The sequence below is a fragment of the Gavia stellata genome, chromosome 15 (genome assembly GCF_030936135.1).
Source record: "Gavia stellata isolate bGavSte3 chromosome 15, bGavSte3.hap2, whole genome shotgun sequence".
NCBI classification, from domain to species: Eukaryota; Metazoa; Chordata; class Aves; order Gaviiformes; family Gaviidae; genus Gavia; species Gavia stellata.
The window spans coordinates 7,943,681-7,962,534 of NC_082608.1; the positions used below are offsets into that span (position 1 = coordinate 7,943,681).

The 18,854-nt window shown below is 40.7% G+C and overlaps 1 protein-coding gene across 1 annotated transcript in view; it reads left to right on the plus strand.

Annotated features, from left to right (window-relative positions):
• The window catches only part of ZNF423 (zinc finger protein 423), a 234,886-nt gene that overhangs the window by 145,096 nt on the left and 70,936 nt on the right, over nt 1-18,854 (plus strand). The window lies entirely within an intron of this gene.

Here is an 18,854-nt window from a genome sequence, read left to right on the forward strand (position 1 = left end):
CTCTCTATCCATGTAAAAAGTACTTGCCAGTTGTCAACCACTTAGGAGCAATTATGTTTCAATTTTGTATGTCATGACATTGAATAGATTTAACTGCTAGCATTTTCCCACCTAAGTGTGGTGAATTTGTGAGGAACATTGTCAAAACAAAACACTTGCAGAGTTACTTCAGTGGGTTTTTTTTCTTCTTTTTCCAACAATTCTAGACTTCAGAAAGTTCAACTTTTCAGACATACAAGTGTTTTAAAAATCAGTGCTTGCTGCCTTCTACTACAGTCCTGTCGCAAGAGTTTGTAGTGAAGTGTTACTGTAATCTGATGGGTTGTATTTCTGCTGCAGCTGTACGATTGCTTTTCTGATGAACACAAAGAAATGTTTTTCCTGTCTGTACAGATGTTATAAATGTATGTGTTGGCCCAAGAGGTCAGTTTGTTCTGATGCACAGACCACAAAGGAGTGAGTTATACATGCCACTGTAGGCATATGTTGGATGAGATCCTTCAAGCACCCTATGGCGCAGTCTGTGTGTCTCTCATGTTCATGTGCAGCATTTATCTCCCACAAGCATAATGGTTTTCCTTCAACAATTTTACATTTAGGAAACTGTTCTCCCCTCAATGCATGTATGTGACTCCTATTATCTTTGAAGTGAATTACGCATAAATACCAGAGAGAGAGAAAAAGGGACTGACACAGTCTTCGCACCCCCACCCCCAACTGAAAAGTACACGTCAGTCACAATAATTCTCATCTGAGAGCCAGGCAGGAGTTTGAAGTCAATGTCAAGCAGGTTAAGATGAAGATATCTAAAAATGTTTGCTTTTGTAGCAGGTGTTAATGTAATCTCTTGTTTGCAAGCTTGAAGAGTGAGATCCTTGTTAATTGGACCATAGTGATTTCATGTAGCTCCCCCCTAGATTTTTTTTTTTTAGGATGCCTGAAAGAAAGAAGTCCTTAGGCAAGCCTAGCACTTGCTTCAACTTAATTTGTGATCCAGTAGCTAATAAATGATTTTTAAATACAAAGGTCATGAAGTCCTGAGTTAAGGTTCTGCTTGATTCGAGAGGGGAATTCTTTTTCCTTTTGGAAAGATGTAATTTCTTCATTTTCCAGTAACTGATGTGTGAAGTTTATTTAGATATATCCCCAAATTAGTGCTGTCTGGAATAATACACGATGATATGTATGACTTTACAAGGATCATTATTAATGCTCTTGGAAAACAACAGTGGTAGAAGGCACAGGAGGCTGAGAAAAGTGTGGTGCTGCTGTTTGTGAAAACTATACCTGTTGTTTCCTTGAAGCTGTAAATATGCTATTATACATCTGTGGAAGAACTCTATATAAATACAAAGGTGCATGTGGACTCAGTTCCATACACCTAGAACACTGTAAATACCAGGATATGGTAAGAAAATGTGTGTTTATTCTTTTGTGGTATCATGTCTTTGTGTCGCTTTGTTGAGATACGGACTGAGAACGTTCATTAAGTTCAAGTCATCACTTTTTTTTATGGTGCAGTTTAGGAAAGAGTAAATTCTAAAAACCTTTAATATGGAGCCAAGCTTCCTCCCACTCTGGGCATCTCAGTTCACAAGGCGCTTGGGCCCCCTCTCCTTCAGGACATGTGACTGCTTCCAAAAAGGTGTTGCCAGTGAGTCTGCTGTTGGTATTTGTTCTTTACTGGGGAATACTGAGGGGAAAGGAGAGACTAGATGTCACCATTTCTCCAGCAATAAATGCTGTGCAGATTTTTGGTGTTAATTTGCATAGTGCTGAGTCAGTAATAGTAAGGAGAGTGATGGATTGCCTCCTGGGCTTGCTCCTGTGCTCTGTTCAAAGCCTGAGAGCCTTGATCCCTTACTCAGGCCATGGGAGAGATGGGCATGTGCCTCCTTACCACTCAGGCTGGTTTATCACTTATAAAATAAGGGGTGCAAGAGTTTCTCTACTCTGTGTTAAACCAAGTCTAGCCGGATGGGCAGCGAGAGAAAGAAGCTAATATAGCTGTTTCTGCAACCGGGGGCTGTGTCACAGGGGTTATTAATGTCATTGTTGTCAATTTAAGATCTACAGATGAGGATTTGTTTGTGCTGGGGGGGCACTGAGATCCCAGTGTGAATATATGGGTGTTTGGGGGGCGGAAGGGGAGCTTGCCCTCAGACTGTGTCTCCTCAGGAGCTTAGGGTTGGACTCACCTCAATGAACTTGTATCTGTCTAAAATTAAGGTGTCTGGTTTAATATAGTCATTGAGATGCTGTCTGGGGAAAATGAATGATTGATACCAATCTAAGATAAGAGTTTGAGTAGGATAAGCATTTCCAGGGAGAGATTTTTATCTCTCTTTTGAATTTGAAGTGAGCCAAGACAATGAAGTTAGCCTTGTCATGTAATTTTTAGGTAAAAAACCCCTTGGCTTTGATAATCCAAGACCTCTCAGCGGCACTTCCTTCTCACACTTTGAGAAACACAAAATCAATAGTTGAGATATCCTAAGCACTTGCTTACAGTTTTATTCTGCTCAAGTGACTGTCAACAAAGGAATCCCTGCTCTGTAGCAGTGACACCTCTTAAGTATCAGTGTCCATAACATGATTAAAGAATTCAATTATTTCTTACACTGTAGTCTTAAAAAGTGCATCCAGTTAAGTTGGCTGTGCCTCCCTCTTCAACCTCTTGGCTCCTCAGTCTGAAGTCAGAGGCCCTGCTCATAATTCATGGAGGCAGGGGGTTTATTTTTTTCGAAGCAGTATGCAGGGAATTTCCAGTGCTACTCCCACACACCGCTTTGAAAAATTACCCTTCTGCACTCTAGCCCTTCATATCCTGTGCACAAACGCAGAGGCGCATTGGGTCCTGCACAGGGTCCCTGGGGAAGGAGCAGGCTGGATACATCCCCAGAGGAGGTAAATGGTGGATGTTTTGTTTTGTTTTACACTGGGGCCTGTAGGAGGGCTGTAAGCAGCAGACAGACCTCCTCAACTGTGGTTAGCCAGGAAGGGATCTGTTTAGAAATGTTTTCAGCCGGGGGGGGAGGTTCGGGGTGGAATTTTTAGAGAGCAGAGGTCTTTGAAACATTGCACTGATTGGGGCTCCTTTGAAACATTCCCATGCCCGCAGAAATGGGATCCCCCTTTGAAACATTTGCAGGCATTGGGGAGTCCACCTGGGACTATATCAAAAACTTTCAGTAGTTCTTGTTGCCTCTGTACTTGCTTACCTCCTGTTGCGCTGACCTGGCAATGTTTAAAGCTTCTCCCCCTTATCTCCCCACCTACCACTGCTTCTGATGTGCAGTCTCTGTAGATGCAGGGGAAGATGGGCGTACGCAGCCGTGGGCTCTACAGGGGGCACTGAGTAGCCATGGCAGCAGCCAGAAGCACGGAAATCTGTCAGTGCGGCTTCTCCCTGGTGGCTGGGGGACCCACAGAACCTCAATCTCCGTCACGGGGCCACTGCCGAGTCTCCACGGCAGGCGAGGGGTGGCTGCTGCAGGGAAAGGGCCCCAGCAGTACCCCCGTCCCACACCGCCAAGGGAGGCCCCGCTCGGAGCCCTGCACAGGGAACATCAGGATTTGGCCCAGGGTTTTCCTATTAGGTTTTACAGCTGTGCTGTTCCCACAGCCAGGCCGGGTGCCCTAATTAATGTTTTTCAGGGTGCCCAAAATTCCACAGACTTGGTGCTCTCGAAGCGGGTCAGGTCACCCAGTATCAAGGGAAAGTCCATTCGAATCCGTGCTGGGGCTCTCGGCTGTTTGGGTAAGAGAAGTGGACAGAGCAGTACTTCTCTCTGTCTCAGTTAGATGGGGGATGTTTTCTATTTAATGTTCAAAAAAGATGAACAACTGTCCCCACCCTTCTTTCTCCCTTTTTCTAAGAAAGTCTCCTGGCAAACGTGCACAGGAAACTCAACTGGGGTGTAGTTAGTGCTGGAACAGGGAAAATAATGATTCCTGGTCATGCTCTAACACTGGGATTACTGCAGGACCTTCCTGCCTCCAGCTCCAGAGGAGTGTGTTTGTGAGCTCGAGAGAGGCTGTCCAACTTCTTGGAGCTCAGTAGATCCCTTCCCCAGTGCTGCTCCTGTCCTTACATGTGCAATTGCCAGTGCTCCTAGTCAAAATTCATACACGAATGCTGGTGAGCAGCGAGGGAGGGAGGGGTGCGTGGGCTGGACGTGTTGCGGTATGTGCGATGTGAAGCATGAGGCCCTGTTTGTGCTTTCAGAGCCACTGGGGACAAAAGGGAGTGCTGGAGGGAAAACTTCCAGAAGTCGCATTGAAATTGTTCAGTGGTCTGGTTCTTGGACTGCTGTCTGGATAAATACCTCCTGGTTTGATGTGATGGGGACGACTGCGTTTGGAGGAATGGGGAGAGTTTTCTGAGTACTGTCTCAAACCATGGCATAGCATACATTGTATGTAGTGTAGGACTCCAAGTATCTGAATTACCTTTCCTGCCCTTGGAGATCCTGTTTCAAGTTCTGGAAATACTCTGCCAGAATTAAATGCAAAGAGGAGGGGTAACATCCATCCACAGTTATGTTTCTTTCAGATGCATACAAGTGTTCTAAACAAAAAATTACTAAATATAGGTTTGTTGTTTTGTTAACATTTTAAAATAACATAATATTTAAAAACAACAAAATAAGTTTGTTGCTTATAAGAGATCAAACTGCAATAATAACTACAGAAATAATTTTCTAAAAAGCAGCAATTTAGAAAGCTGATTTTATGTTCGAAAGAATTAGCAGTTGATACCAAGCTCAGTCACTGAGATGAAACCAGCACAGTGAAGGAGTTGAGACGGTATTCAAAATCAAACATTAACCAATATATTCCCAGTTATGTTTTCATCTTCTGTTTAAAAATTGAAGCCAACAGTTTTATCTTTTGGTTTAGGAACTCATAGTTTTCATAAATTCAGATCTTAACAAAATTGCTAATTTATATATTGTATAAATAAAAATTTGGACTCATTTTGGATGGTCTTGGACTCCTGCCTGTCACAGTAGATTCTAAGTGCACATGTATGTGAAAAGGATGTAGATAAGGATCATTTTTGCAGAACTGACTTTTATACATGTGGAAATACTAGCCCTGGGCATCTCTGATGAGGGTGTGAAGCATTTCTGATACTCAGGCCTGATCTTGTGAAGCACTTTGTTCCTTGTTCTCATTGATTTGGGAGTTGAGGACAGCTAACGCTTCTCAGAATCTCTATTATAATAAAACATCTTTTATTTTATATGAAATAAATGTAGTCAATATGGGAAGAAGGGCAGCTTTAATTCTTGTAGAATTCCCATTTTCCTGTGTATTTTGTTCAACACAGTACTTGAATTCTAATTGATTTAAAGTTTAAGGGTGCTATTTGGTAAATACATTCCCTTCCATTAAGATACCGTCATGACATTGTGTCCTGAGACGAAACTGTTTAAATCTTGAGGGAAAGTCTTCAGACCTAAGCGCTAGTGTTAGTTAAAGCATATACGTGGTAGCAATGATGATGACATTGTAAAGCACTATCTTGGTAATAGCTTTCAGGCATTAAGGCAAATAAAAATGTGCCAGATTGTTTTTGAAGCATTAGATGCAAATTAGCAACAGGAACATATTTCTGGACTCAACAGCTGAATGTGTGAATTAATTATGGACACATTAGGAACTCAAAAGTATTTTTTTAACTTTGATGTTTGTAAAGCATATTCCAAGTAATTGCTCTTTTAATGCAGAAATGAAGGTACAACCTTCATATATTTAGCCAGTGCTTGCTTTAATATCCAAGTCTATCTGGACTTGCTTAATTAACATTAATTATGGACTAGACTTTCATTTTGCAGTGACTGGCTATCGTGGAAAAGACTAATTTTAGGCAAAAAAAGCCAAGTGTACTTCCCTTAACAGATGAACAACATATATGGTGTTTCCACATGCACATGAGAGCCTTAATCCCGCCGCGTGCGAGTGCTGCAGGCTGGCCGGAGTCCTGCCGGTGCCGCTGCGGGAGACTTTGCCCAAGCGGAGCTTGCTGCTGGCTCGGGCTCTTGGGCAGAGAGATTTGCTTGTGCCTGTAGGTCCTCGTGTTATTTTGTCTAACTCTAAGCCCTGGCTTTCTATTTTTTTTGTGTTAATTATTTTTAGCATTAAGCATTTGTGCAAGTAGTTCGATAACATTGTAATGAGCGTAATGTATAAGAGGCTAGAAATGTTTCATTTTAAAAGCCACACTTTTTAACACTGTAGTCACACTGAAAGCCAAATTGCCATTGCTAACAGACAGAAGCAGCTCCCTTTACTTTAGTATAAACAATATCGGCCCTTAATATAATCTGTTACTTAATTGGTTTCTTACTTCAAAACTGGTTTCATAACATTACATTTTTACTGCCTCTTCCTTTTGAAGGCTGGAAACTTCATTACCCAAAATCTTAATAATTTTATCTGGTCATACTATGCAGACCTGGCCTCCTGCAATTGTTCTCTATGCATATTTGTTCATACAAATTACTCCGTTTCATGAGAATATATTTTGTTTTGCTTGTTTATCTACTAGGAAAGAACATTTCCCTTAATGTATTCATTCACATATTCCTTTTGCATTTTTCATTTCATTTACAACTTGGTAATAGTAGTTTAGTTTTCACTGACATTTTTATAGCTGCTATGACAACATTCCTGTTTTGCATGATACATGCACAATCGGCTATGATCACAGTTTTACATTGCTTTCATTCTTTCTTAACTGTGTTAAGATTCCTTACAGCCTCCAAACTCAATTTTCATATGCAGTTGTGATTACACCTGTTTAAACGTTTTCCTGGTAGTTTCATATTTATTCATAAACGGAGCAGTTGATAAAACACCTTTTCTGCAATCAGTCTGAGTTTTAAGTGTGACGTTTCTTCAAAGTTATCATTAGCAAGCACCTCAATCTATTCCAGCCTTTCAACATCGGTTAGGCAGTGTGGCAAAAATGCTTTTTTCCAGTAAACTTTGCCCTGTGTAGCAGTGATTTCTCTGAATGTGTAACTTGTTCTTCATTTTTATTAATGCTATTAACCTTGAAAACTTGTTGTACGTTTGTATTTAAGAGTCTGCAGAGATGCTTTCTTCTCCCTGTTTCTCAGATATTTTTTATATGTGTGTGGCCATGTATCTCTATGTTCACGAACAAATTTCTTAGGCTCTCTTTGCTAATCTTGAATCTGGAAAAGAAAGCAAGTCCTCACCATATGGGGTTTGGGTTCTCCCTGCAGATGGCAAAACGACTCTACTCCTTCCCAGTGGAGAGGTCAGCACCCCTCTGTGTCCTACTTTTGAGGAAAACCCACCAGAATATTTCTTGCGGGTGGAGGAGGGAGCAAACCCTCCATCATTTCTAGGTGTAGTCTTCAGACTTCACATAAATACTGTTTTCAGGACATTGTTCTCCTCATGTGAATTGTGGGGCTAATGTCTGTATCAGTTCTGTCCTAGAATCTAGGTGTTGATGATTTCTTTATGGGAGCTTATTAACAGATAATGGTTTTATCTGGAGAAAGTAGATGTTACCCCTATTTCTTCTTTATTTGCCAAATGAATTTATTGGTTTGGAAACATCAGGTACCAGTACTACCTTTCTTGAGTGACAGAAAGCTTTATGCCTTTTTGTGAAAGATAGCTGAAATACGAGAAGTGAATAAGGAACAAAGGAATGAATGTTTAGTGAAGCTGGAAAAACCCATACTGGGTTAATTAGGAATTATCTTAGGCAGAGTTATAAAATACTCTTTTTACCTTGTTGGGGAAACCTAGACAAGGTTCCAGACTGTTTGCAGTCATAGGAAAACGGGAGAAGAAAGTATATAGTACTAGTAAACTATGGTTAAATTCCTTTTCTAATAAAGTTCTGGATTTCACTCTTTCTGAATATCTGGTTCAATATTCAGCACTTCTGAGCATTGGACCTAAAATGTTTATTTTTCTTCTTCTTTTTATTGTGGAACAACCCTCTGGTTTTGAATCAGTAAGAGTACTGGCGTACATATGCTGAACCCTAACTCTAGTCATCAGAGAAAAATGGTTTGTCTATATGTTAAAGGTCCAGATTTGTTCCTCCTGTCACTTGGTTGACCTCAAAGAGAGACAGTTGGCTCGTTGCCTTTAATTGTAGTTCAAACTAAATGGCATCCTTAACCTTGGGGAAGATTTAATCCAGTCTCCTAGAACAAGAGGTTATCAACTGACACGGCCCTTAAAAAAATTATTTCTGTTTTGTCATAGCTGGCAAGCAAGTCAAATCAAACACGGCCCTCCCTCTGTGTTCTGCCTGTTTGGGGTACTGGCACCTTATTTTTTCTTTTCATTTGTGGAGGAAAACTTTTCTACCCTGAGGTTCCTTACAAGTGATCCCATGAAGGAAGCCCTTGTAAATTATTTAAATGCTTTTACCTTTTTCAGTGTTGCAAGGCTCCCAGCACAGGTAAAGCCTTTGCACAAATGGTCTCTGTCGTTTGCACCAGATGTGCTCGCCTGCTTGCTTGTACAGCAAGTTTTTGTCACAAAGTCCTTTTCGTTCAATTTATTAGTAACTTTTGACAGCTTTGGGCCTTTGTAAGAATCAGAAGGTTTTTAATCGAATATTTTGACTTGGCAGATTCATTGTGTGCCATTCTAAAAATTAAATTTCTTTCATTAAAAAATAAAGAACTTAACCATTCTTGCAACAGCCAATAACTACTCTGTGATTGCACAGTAAGCTTGAGGAAGAAGATTTGAGGTTGTCCCTGTTAGTCTTCCCTGCAGTAATGCCAAACTGAAAAGAACTGGCAAATCATGACTTTATAAATGAAAAAACTTTCTTGTCCTGCCACAAATGAAAAAACCCAAAGAAACCACGTGTATGAATACCATGGTCTTCAGAAGACAGAGCTCCATAGCAGGCCAAAACACCTCACTGGTCGTGGTGTTTTCCGTAGTCGTCTTTTTCACCAATATGTTCTCTTCTGCTTTGCCTCTGCTTTGTGTTCTGTGGTTTGTCCTGCTGGCACAAACCCAGGGACAGATGGGGTGAATGAGATGCTGACCCCATGGGGAGGACTTGAGCCTTTTTACCTCCTGCTTCCTATAGGAACAGGCTAAAACAAATTTGGTCTGGTGTTCCCTTCTTTTGCACATCCTGAATTGGTGGAGAAGACGACCACAAAAATTGGCCTGGCAGGTAGGAAGTACACAGCACACTTCTGCTGTGCATAAATCACTACTTCAGTCAATCATAGCCTACTTGAGATTTAATCCTGCCTTCAGATGCGTATCATCCATTGTCTGGTGGACAGTCAAGAGCCTTCAAAAATGTCCAAATACTTTGAACATTGTGCGTGTAACTGTGAAGTGTTTAGATTTTATGATGACTATATCTTATTATGTATTCACAGGCAAGTTTTTTAGTGTGGTTCAGGCTAGGAAGATCCATTGGGTTTAGGTTTTGCTCCAGGTAGAGTTTGGGTGTTTTAAAGGATCAACATCAAATAGCACCACTGGTATGTCCTCTGCTGTTATGTTTTGCACGCATCAGCTATCGTGTATTATTGGGGTATGGACAAACATTTCTTAAACCCCATGACTGTGAGTTATATTCAGGAATAAATATTGGCAGCAAAAGTTAAATGATGAAACTTCATACAATGAACAGTAACTGATTCAAGCTGGGCCGGATATAGATAGCTAAAGTTGAAGGGAAGAAAGTATTCCAGTGACATCTTCTCTTTTTTTAACTTTCTAGTTAAGAATTTCCCTTTTTTTCCCTTTTTCTTAAAAAAAAAAGAAAAAATGGAAAAAGCAACTTTTGACCTTTTGACTCAGTATTTATTATTAAAATCTGGGATGGGGGGGGGGGGACAGGAGGAAAGCAAAACAACCCTCCCTACCCTTTTAAAATGTTTTAAAACTGTTTAATAGCTGTGCCTCCACTTATAGAAGAACATCTATGCAGAGCATTTCCTTTGGAGGCTAATTCTGATGTGCCAGAAACTGAAATCAACAATGTCTGTGTTAAACCTGAGTGATGAACTTTCAAGGGACTGGGAATTTAAATTATGAGATGTTAGTCGCTTGGTTAGTTTACTTTATATTGCATTTGAAAATCTAGAGGGAGAATGTTAGGTTTTTTAATCTAAGCCTTTTAAAGTGATATATCCTTTGACTTAGTTCAACAAAGAAAAATTCAAAAAATACAATGAAAAAGCAATCTATAACTTTTCTTTTTTCTTTTTTTTTGGTAATTATAATAATTCAAAAATAATGGCCTGAAATATAAGTCTGAAGTCCTTTTAAAGTTTTCTTTTGTCTCTTAAAAAAGAAAAGGAAGCGTATTGTACTACCCCATAGTTATATAGAAAACCAATACTACAAAAATACATAAGGTATTGGAAAAGTTAAATATGTTACTAGAGCATTATTAAAAGGAAAGCTAGGTTCTTTTCATGTTTTCACTGAAACTTGTAAGTCTTTTTTTTTTTTTTTTTTTTTTTTGTAAGTGTGTTAACAGTGTTAACATCCACTGTCAGGGCATCTAATGCCAAGGTACCCATCATACTCTTTGACTGTGGGAGATTTCCATGCATTAAGCGTTCAACTTTGGGTGCCAAAGAAACCATGTAGAGTTGATGTGGGGAAAACTCGCTGTGTATTTTCTGAACAGCCTGTTTTGAAACAGAAATGTGCAGTTGCTTGTAAACGCTTCACTGCCAAGCAGCTCAAGATGGTGAAGGTTAGCAGTTCTGGAGTTCAGCACAGACATTTCTTGTAAACTGTTAACTACTGGTTTGTGTTTTGTGCACTAGTAGTCCCTGCAATCTAAACATTGGTCTGCAATTCTAAAGAAAATAGACATTTGTCATGCAGGCTAGGAGGCCAGATTTCAAGTAACACGAAGTTGTGGGTCTGTTACCTCTAGAACTATGACTTAATATTCTTTTATTATTAACACCTGAAAATATTGAGGTTTGTTTTTCCTTTCAGTGGAAATACTATTAGACCATAATGTACAAGGTGTAATTATATCTATCTTGCATCTTTATTCTTGTTTGAACATGACTTAGTAGGAAAAGAATTCTAGAGACCCAAAATACTTATATTAAATGGCCTAGTCTAAGAGTTTTCCCATTTTTCCTAAGGCTTCAACGGGGGAAGTGGCTGCCATTTGCAGGCTAGCAATACAGTAAAAGCACATCATTGTACACAACATTTTATTTGGACAGCTGTATAAAAATGGCAACACACTGTGAAATCCATTAACAGCAAAACATGTTAAATTCAGCAAAATGCATCTCATGTGGAACACTGAATAAGAAATTATAGTCTGAGTTTTGCTAGTTGGTTATCAGAGTCTGTCTTGAATGAAGAAAATTGAATTTTTACCATGCATCTGCCTACTATAACAGTGAACGCTGTACAGTGGGTTTTGAAACTAGTGCGCACCTGTAAATTCTTGCCCCACAGACTTTTCCACAAGGTTTTCGCAAATCTAATCTTAATAGCCACGAGGCACCTAAGGGGGCAGTTTTCACTCACGCAAGTAGCTCTTACTGGCACGTCGGGTCCCACTTGCACTCACTAGCATTACTTGATTCAGAAACATTTGTAGGGGTAAGTTTTAGGGGATGTGTGAGTAAGAGCTCAAATTGGGAATAGATGGATCCTTCCCCGCCATGTCTCCCTGCTGGTGCCAGCGAGGACTGCAGTCTTGACAACCCAGAGTAGGTCCTTTGACTTGGATGGGATTTCCATGGGTGGATTTTGCTGTGCATGTAGTAAGACTTTTCAGGGTTAATCGAATAGCATTTAAAAATGAAAAAAACCTCTTGCAAAGTATTTTGCGTTTCCATTGTTCGGACTGTTTAACTATGAGATGTTGCTCATCAAGATAGGATGCCATCAAGTATTCTGGTAGAGAAAGAAAAAATGAGTTTACTCGTGCCTGGTAGAAAATGAAACAGCCATGTTAACTGTAGCTCTACTCACGAGATTAAAAGTCTAATGGGGAATAATATCATTTTCAGTCTTCAAAGCCAGCATCAGTGACCTTTAGAGAGTTTTAACAGCCAACTGATTTCTCTTCTAGAAGATGCAAAAACCAGTCTTTTCCTTGACAAGGAAATGAAAAGTGGATGAATAAAGGCGAGTGCAAGTAACCGTACACTGGAGCAGGCTAAATAACTTTTATTCATATTCAGTACAACTCGTGAGAGGTTGTTTCCAGGCTTTATTGTCTGAGCCACCGGCTGTTCTGAAGGGCGAAAATAAATCCAAGGAAGAGCCATGGGGCTGGGGGACAGTGTGGGGGCAGCCCCGCTCCTCCGCCCAGCCAGCCTGCAGTGGCGGCGGCTCTTGGCAGCGGGGCTGAGTGCGCACGCCGCTCGCCCTGAGCAGGTTTGCTGTCGTTCAAGGCTTGTTTCCTGTGTAAAAGCGCTGGAATTTCTTGTTTCAGTTCCTGTTTGCCGCGTTTGCGAGCTCAGGCTGTTGCTCTTTTGCCAAGCTGGCAGCGCGCGGGGGTGACTTCCTGCGCAGGGGATGTAAAAGCGATTCTCTGATTCTTCCTCTGCAGCCATTGGGAGATAAAAGCCAGGACATCGGGGACTGCAAAGAGGGAGCCAAATTATATTTATAATATTAAAGTGAGCGCATTTGTGGTTTTGCCATTCTCCAGGGTTTTTCATAAGTAGAAAAACATGAATTAGCATTTTCCATTTCCATATATTGACTGGAAAAATAGCCTGCTCTCAATTAAGACCTATAGCTTTTGGGATGTATGCAACAATTTTATAAAATATTTACAGCAAAATTTGCATTTCACATGGTATTACAGCTTTTCTTGTGTTTAGTAGAAAGGACTTAGGCCTAAGAGAGGAAATTCATCCAGCATACCAAAAGAGAAATAAATCTAAAATTAGATTGTTAGTATTCACCACAAGGAATGTCCAGCGCTGACTGTTACCTTCAGTAATTATCGAAGGTCGCTTTCCCCACTAGCTATTTGTTACAGCCGCTGTAAGGACCATGCTCCTTATGCAGAGCTGTCGCTATCCCTTTAAAAGTGCCTTTGGAAACGATTGGAGCTTTGTGCTAGACAGATAAGTAGAACATTTTTTACCAAATGTAAATGCGCACTGTAAAGAACATAGCTATTTCCTGGATAATTTGCAGTTGTATATTTTATGTTAATTTCACCGAAAATATTGCACCCCTGCCAGGTTTAGTAGAGGCTCACTGTGATATGAATAATTTCTAGCGAATCATTTTTTTTTCTTCATTTAAGATTTGGCACCTTTTTAAGATTTTAATAATAGCAGCAAGGAGGAAGATTTAGAACAAGTGAAACATTAGAGCCAAAGAAATTCACATTGAGAGCTAATGTAAAATAGCAAGAATAATTACATGGAAAACAGTTTCCACAGATGTTTTTCCTTGTAATGTAATAACTATTTACTAAACTGTTTATTTTAGGCCCTTGGTTTACAATAAAATATTTATACATGCCCTGCTGTAATAAAAAAAATATTGACAGAATACTATAGAGATTTTTAAAAGACAATTAGTATTTCCCTGTCTGGAAAGTGAACACAAGAGAAGTAGCGCCAGACCCTTGCCATGCTCGCTGAGAGGAGATCCGGGGTTATCAGCAGCATCCTTTTCGGGTTTGTCAGTGTTTGACTTGGCTAACAGGGAGGCTCCGGGCTTGTGGCAAACCAGAGGGTAACTTACTGAAGAACATGAAAGCTAACACTTTAAAGACCGTGGAAACATGCTTTTCCACTTCATTGCAAAAAGAAAAACCTGCTTCCATTCCTGAAATTTTGTACACTGAAGTTATGTCTTGTCTTATCAAAATGTGCCTGCTTTAGCAGCAGGTTTAAAGTTCAAGATGCCGGAATCCTGAATCTTGTTCTTAAAAACCGGTGTGGTACAGGGACTTCTCTGAAGAACTGCCTGTGGCATGTTTAAACCTATTGCTTTATCCTGACCAAGCCACATTTGTCATACACCTGATCCATAAACTTACTCCTGTGGCCATAGAGTGTGTACGCTGTGTTACACAGGGGCTAGCTGGACCTATGCAGTTATAGCAGTGTCTAGGGTTACTGAAGTAATAAATTCAGCAGTATTCAAAGGTCTACAGATTCTACTTTCCACACATAATCTTAAAACATCTATTCTTCTATTCATGAGTATTTAGAAGAAACTTTATTTTCAGGTGTCTATGGCCTTACCTTTTAAAATCTTGAACACAAAGTAGTACCCCATAAGGACCTTCAGCTCCTCTGCCTGCCAGTTTCATAATGAAGGATTTTTTTTTTTCTTGAGAAGTTATTGTAAATCTTTTACTTAACACCAGACTGCTGGCACACAGCAACTTTAAAAAGAGACCTCCAGTACAAAAGAGAAGATATACGTAATTTTGTGGATACAGTCCCCGCTGCCTGTTTGCATTTGAGCACCACCAACACGTTAGAGGAACCTGAAGTCTAAAGTCTGAGTAAAGACTGTATGGCTGGATCTGAACACTCAACGTTTGGGAAGCAGGAAGGTTTCAATATCTAGATCTGAATCCATATTTAGCAGTTCAGGCTCTACTTTCAAGTAGACAATTCCCTTGAGTTTCCACGCTAGCAAGTTGTGAGTGTCATCATTGCAGAAGAAACAGGGTAGCTGCCTTGTGAAGTGATTTGAAAAATGAATTTAAAATACACCTATGCACCTCTTTTCTTGGTGAAACTAATAACACTCACCTGTTTAAAAATCAGTGGTGTGATTGACTACGCAGATTTTTGTCGTGCTGGGTTATAACATGCGCAAAAAAAGAACAGGGCAGAGCAGAAAACGGCAAGCATGAGAACTAAAACTGAACAAAAGAGGGAGCTAAGAAGTCTAAAATGTTCAGTTTTGAGGCAGAATAATCATGGTTACCAGATGCCTTTTGTTGTAAACAGACTTTTTTCCATGGTTGACTCTTATATAGGGGCCAATGCACGCGAGAGGTTTGTGAGCCTTGTGCCGTGCCATGCGAAACCACCACATCCCTCTCCCGTGGTTGGCCCTTGCGGAACCTAGCCACAACGGCTTTTTGATAATTAAACATTAGCTTACCCTGTCAAAGTCTGGATAATCTAATATCAAACTTAGAATAAAAAGAATAGATGGTGTAATATGTGTAATATTTTCTGTAAATTAAACCAAAGTTGGGTTCTTGGCTTTTAGCCCTTTGCTACCTTCCTGCCTGTGGAATGTTGATATATTGCAGAGTGCTGCCAGGTTACGCAGTTATTTCAGTGCAGCTCCTTTTGAGTCATCGGTAGGGTCCAAAGCTAGCATTAAGGAAAACAAAGGAATTTGTGCTTGGAAGTCAGCATTGCTCTGCACACACAAATTTTTTGTTTCAAGGACTATGTTATTGTGTAAGCTAATGATTTTGTTTTTAAGTTATATTCTCAGGGGCATGGACATCCAGAATAATCGAGGATGTACTTTTAATACCGATCCTGTGCAATGTTAGGTCTCTGGTGGAAAAATTGGACCGATTGCAGGGCTTGGGCCTTGGATTAACCCCTGCTTGGAAGAACTGTTGATTTCCTGGCGCTGAATGTATTTGTGAATTGATACATGTTACCTATGTGTAAATTAGTTCAAATGAAAGTAAATTAGCCAGTTCCCTTCCCTCATGCCTTTTGAAAGGCCACTTAGTGTTTATCATAGTAGAAGCCATTACCTCTGTTAGTAATTTTGAAAACTAAGTACAGCTGCCACGGTTCTGCCCTTCGTCGGCTGAGCCCAGATCACCAGCCCGGCCCTCCCTGCTGCCCCCAGCTCCTGGCCCAGCAGCGGTGGGGTCCTCCCCTCCCCGGGCCAGCTCAGCTCACAGGTCTCTGTCTCCAGCCCAAATTGGATGTCTCTGACTGAAGCGGGAGTCCTGCGTGGGTATGTAAAGCAGAAATGTGGGATGTAATATCTACTGTGTGGGTCTGAGAGGAAAGGAGGGCATGTTTTACAATTTTGAATTGGATTTTTTTTGGCTATGGAGAGGAGTTTAGAAATTTCCCACTTAAACTGGGCAATGTTATCAGTACTTCTGCATGGAAAAGTAGCACATTAAGAGAGGTGGATAAAGGAGCAGAGAGAGAAAGCACATGTAGAGGAAGACTGTGGAAGGAGTTCTTTTTCCTCTTTTGAAAATCCATGTGGTATGAGTTATAACACAAACTTTTTCAAACATTCTCCAAAAACATTCACCTAGTATCCCTACCATACCACTGCATGTAATGAAACAACTGGCAGAGTGCATTATTTTAATAAAGCATTGGCAGTTCGTGTTTCTTGTACTGGATCAGGAAAGGAGTTCAGAGGAACAGATATTGCTGGAGAATCTGTCTCCAATTTTCCCTTGGAACTGCACTTTTAGGGTTTTTAAAGGTTTATGTATTTAACAGTGCAAATCTTCATTTTAGCTTTTCATTTGCTGCTCAGGATTTTTATTAATTTTGCAGTGTTCATTTAAGTTGATCCAGCCCTTTATATCATTTCCAGCTTGAAATATTAGTTCAGAGATAAGCTTTGTTATTAAATGCTTAATCTTGAACACTTGTCTTATTTGGTAAGAATTATCTCTGAGAAGTAGGCAAAGAGAAGTTGACTGCTGTGGTTTTAAAGCAGCTGTAACTGGAGTAGCCCAAGTACTAGTTTACAAAGGTTGGCATCCCTTCAGTTTGCTATAGCAGCAGCTGGACTTCATTAAGTGCTGGTGTTAATTACTGGGAGAGCATTGGTTCAGTATGCATGCAGCAACACTTGGGGTGACACACAAAATAGGAAAAGGGTCACCTTGAAATGGAAGCTTTTTTAAAAAAAAAAAAAGAGCAGGGCTGCCACTAATTTTGTAACTGCATTTAGTTCAAACTGATGCTGAAAACAGTGAAATAAGAACTACTGTGCGGTCATAAGGAAAGTCTTAATTGCATCTGCCATTGACAAGGCTAGGAAGGGATGTAGGCGCAGTGCTGGGCTAACTTGCCCAATAATAAAGGAAGATGATAATGTCATATTTTCTATGTGTGTGGCGTGAAGGAGAGAGGGAAAATTCTTTCTGTATTCTCCAGAGTTTTCAAGCCATGTACAGTACAGTTTGAGGAGGAATTATTAATAATTTCTTATACTGTAAATAGTATTCTATGGAGAAAACCTGTTAAGGGCTTGCATCTAATGGAGAATATTTAGGGGATGAATGTCATGGAGAATAACCTAAAACATGTGGCAGCATAAAACAAGTATTGCTTGGAAATGTTCTGTCCTAAAGCTGATGATGTTCAGACAAAGCGGGCCAAGTCCAGCCCTGGTGTAAGCAGCTAGGGGTGCACCCAGCGCAGTATCCCAGCACCTGCTTCGGCAAAAGCTAATTTTTATCCTCGTCTTTTGCCTGACAGTTGTCTGGGTGCAGAAGCCGGGGGCCCGGGCTGGAAAGGGTGTGTGTGCGAGGACGTTGGAGGAGAATTAGGTTATTACATTTCCTCCTTAATTCTTCATCAGGGCTGCTGCCTGTATTTTCTACAGAAAAATCAATGCATTCGGATTCTGTAATTTCCCATGGTGCCTCGCCGGGCGCGCGGCGTGCCGTGGGAGGTGACATATCCGGTCATGGCAGCTTGAACTCTTTTTTCCAGTGAAAGAATTCATTGGAATTTCACAACCTTTGCATGCTTTTGTGAAAACACTCATTTGTGTTTGCGCCAACCTGCTAATGGCGGATGCCGGGGCTTGTGAATCCCACCTACATTCGGTGCTCGTTATGGCATGGAATGTGCCGTTAATAATGCATCTGTGAAACTCAGCTGTGAGGGAGCCAAGTAATTATCCCACCGTAGCGTTCCCTGCTTCAGTGTCATCACAACTGGGGCTTCATTAAAAGTCCTAACAGTAGAGATGTTGTGTGGTGCAGCCTGTATATATATTTTTTCATTTAAATTATCAGCAATGCCATGGCTCAGAGGTAATTTGACTTTTTGAAACCGTGGAGCCCCTGTGAATTTCCTTCCTCCTCTCCCTCTCGCTGCTGCACCAGCTGATCAGCCCCAGAAGAACAAAAGGTTTATCTGAAGCTATGAAGCATATATTCACCAGCTTCTGGCGTCTAGATAAAAAAAAAAAAAAATCAAAGTACTCCATTGAACATGTTAATACTGAGCAAAATGCACACAGCCAGATACTAAACCTTTACAGGGATTTAGGCATTTGAAAAGTGATACTCTGATCAGGTCTTGAGTTAGTTTCCGTAGCATAAAGTAAAGCAGAATCATAAAATAATACAGGTTTTTAAATAAGTGGAAAGCTTAACATTTTCTCTCCTTTTGTTTTATTTCTTTGTCTGGCTTCTGTCAGTCAGGCGGTAACAAAATCTTGGGCAAAGGTATGCTATAATGAAAGTATTTTCCCTTTTTAATATCTTATCCTTCCAACAGAAAATATAGTATGAACCTCTGGCATAAAAATAAACAGGCATGAAGAACAAAAGCATCTGTGGTTCCTTACAGGTCTCTGAGGGAGTTTGGGATGCTTCTAAAAATTATCAATCTGGTAACTTATTCCTCCTTGTTGTTGTGGGGTTTGTTGTTTTTCTTTTCTACTGCCACTGGCTTCCCATTTTACCATCCTGTTCTTGGGGAGGCTGGGGTGTAACGAGAGCCCTGCCAGCAGCAAGCAGGACACTTTGCAGTGGTCAGAGCGATTGCAGGGTTTGCGTGGGCTTCTCCCCACCAGCCTGATGTTGCTGGCAGAGCTGCGGCCCTGCAGTCTTGCAGCCCATGGGCAGCACTGGACCCCATGCGGGA